The 2,754-nt window shown below is 46.7% G+C and overlaps 1 non-coding gene across 1 annotated transcript; it reads left to right on the top strand.

The window, feature by feature from the left end:
• The first annotated feature begins 1,800 nt into the window (after window positions 1–1,800).
• On the top strand, window positions 1,801–1,912 carry LOC113602904 (U6 spliceosomal RNA). Its single transcript, XR_003424434.1, has one exon. It is a non-coding gene; the product is annotated as a U6 spliceosomal RNA (small nuclear RNA).
• Window positions 1,913–2,754: the final 842 nt, after the last annotated feature.

The raw sequence follows: 2,754 nt of genomic DNA, 5'->3' as shown, positions 1-2,754 counted from the left end.
TCGAGCGAGTGTATGTGTGAGTGTATGCATGTGCTTGTGATTAAATAGCAATAACTACAACAGCCACCCCAAATTTAAAATGGCGTTCCTTGCATAACGCTAAAGTAAGTTGCTGGTGGCCAAGAGGAAAGTGGGGATGGAACATGGATAAAAATTGGATGTATCTTGGAACTGTCTCTGGTTTTAGTGGTTTGGACCCCAAAGTGGTTCTACTTGTCTCTTCCTTCTTTTTTCTTCTGGAAAGCCTTTCATTTTAGAATGGTGATAAGCAACCACCCAATTTGTACTTAACTGTGGACTTGGCTTCTACTAACTTTCAAGAGTTAAAGAAAGACAGAAAAAATTCTTTAAGACTGACAGAGTTTCTGGAGCCCCAGCCCTCCTTGAACACCTTCCAGCATCCTACCTGGGTCTTAGAGGAATGCTGGCCCAGAGACAAACTTAATACGTACCACCCTGACTCCCGCAGCTGCTCCTAACTCTTCCATGCATAGAGAGAGCTCTTTGACTAGAAGGAAAACTGTTGTAAGGACAGGTACAGGCCAGGGTGGTAGGAAAGGAATGATGACTTTAACCAGAAAATAAAACTCAACTGTGGGCAAAGCCAGGGCTGGTCTTCTGATTCGGGGACTATCGACAATTATTTCGTGAGTTCCCGAGCAAGATCCATCCTGCCAAAAATAATTCCACTTTGCAAAAGGATGCCAGGAAATCCACAGTTTTGAGTTTTAGTTCAGTCAGTGACTCAACCATCTGTTAATTTGCAAGATGGGTGTCTCCAATTCTTCCCTGGATTCTCAGGGAAAGAAAGGACCACCTAATCTAGTGATTCTAAGCTCTTTTTTTTTTTTTTTTGGATGATGGATGCCTTTGAGAACCTCAGTTTTGCAGCTCAGAAAGATGTAGACAGGCACTCCATGTGAGTTAGACTTTTCTCCCACTGCAAACAGTAGAAGCCTGCTGCGGCTAATTTAAGCAACAGAGGGATTTAATGGAAGGAAATGGAGTGGGAGAGGAAATAGGTCTAGAAAGCTTTGGGATCTAGAAAGCAGGAACTAATTCCTAGTGGGCATGATTTCTTCTGTGCTGTCAGCAAAATGAATCCGATAAGCCATTCCCCCCCCCCCCCCCCCCCCCGCCCTTGTTGCAAGAAAGATTTCCCAAGAGGAATTCTGTTTGGCTTACATTAGACCCTTCCCTCTTCCCCCGCCATGGCTAAAAGAAGTGAAGTTTATTGACTGCAAGTGCCACCAAGATAGAACAATATTCAGAGGCGATCAAGGCCCTAAAAGGGTAATTAGGGTCTTGATATTACTGAAGGAGAAGGAAACGATGCTGGGCAGGTGAAACCTACCGGTGTCCACTAAAAACACCTCCACACAGACATCCGAATATCACGTGAGTAGGGGAGCCATGGACCCTTGGCCTAGACCCCAGCTCTGAAAACTGGGACCAAGAAACCCCTACCTAGGCTACACCCTATGGTCAACATTTACATGCATGCTCTCACACACTCCATTTCCGGAGAGTACGTGTGTTGTTAGAGGACCGGAAGTTCAAGAAAAAATGGGGTACCTGACAAAAGAAAAAATAAGCCTGAGGATACCAAGAGTGACAAGATGCAAACAGAGACGCTGGGAAGAGTAAAACGAAGTCTTTCCCAGACCTGATCCTTGATTAAATGATCTGCATGTAAGGACGTGTCATCTACTGTTGCACCAGTCACGGGCTCTGAAGTCAGGGATCTGCTGGTTGTGCACTTGGGTCCGGCGCTATTGCAGTACCTAACGTTCCAGGGACGTGCTCACTTCGGCAGCACATATACTACAATTGGAACGATGCAGCTAGGACAGCAGGGCCCCTGTGCAAGGACGACACGCAAGTTCGTGAAGCTTCCACATCCAAAATAGTTCCCGTGAGGATGGTCTCGAAGGACCTGCTACCTGCTACCTGCGGAATGAGGTCCCTGGAGGGAAAGGTGCTAAGCCAAGCCTCTAGGCTTGATTTCTGATCTCTCTGGTGTGGGTACAGCACCAGAGAAACCCGTGAGGGGATGGAGGGAGTCTTGCATCCATTTCAGCAGGGAAGCGGCATGGATCCAGCCCCGAGATGGCCTGGGATACATACGCGGAGGACAAGGAACACACCGTGCATCTCTAAAACTGTTTGTTCCGTACATGACCATGGGCTATGGGGTGAAATGAACTCCTCTTGGACTTCACCATTTCAGACCTTTATAACCCGATTTCTGAATAGATGGTACAAGTACCCTGTGAGGCCCACTGTGATTTTTGCCTCCGCCCACTTCTCCGGATTCATCTCAAGCTCCTGTCACTCTTACATACTAGTCTTCGGCTACCCTGGCCTCCTTCTTCCCCGAGACCTCAAGGCTCTATCATGCATTGTGCCCAGGCCTTCTGTGCCCTTTCCGTCTCTGGATAACTCCAAGTTATTTCTCAGTCCCAGCTTAAATTTTATTCCTCACAAAAATGGTCACTGATCCAAATTAGATCAGGCCCCCACCTGTCGGCCTGTACTTATTTTTCATGGCACTTACCATGCTGGTTAAATATTCATGTGCTAATCCATTATACTCCTGCCTCCTTAACTTGATAAACTCTGGAAGGGTCCAGGCTGTATCTGTCTCATTCACTGCTGGAACTCCAGTGCCAGGCTCACGGTAGGTGATCATTAAATATATGTTGAATAAATATCGTGCATTATTACACTGAATGGGAGGAGCTATCAGAGACA

This window comes from Acinonyx jubatus, chromosome B4 (assembly GCF_027475565.1).
Source record: "Acinonyx jubatus isolate Ajub_Pintada_27869175 chromosome B4, VMU_Ajub_asm_v1.0, whole genome shotgun sequence".
Lineage (NCBI taxonomy): Eukaryota > Metazoa > Chordata > Mammalia > Carnivora > Felidae > Acinonyx > Acinonyx jubatus.
Note: the sequence above shows the minus strand (reverse complement) of the source record. Positions and strands in the feature narration are given on the sequence as shown.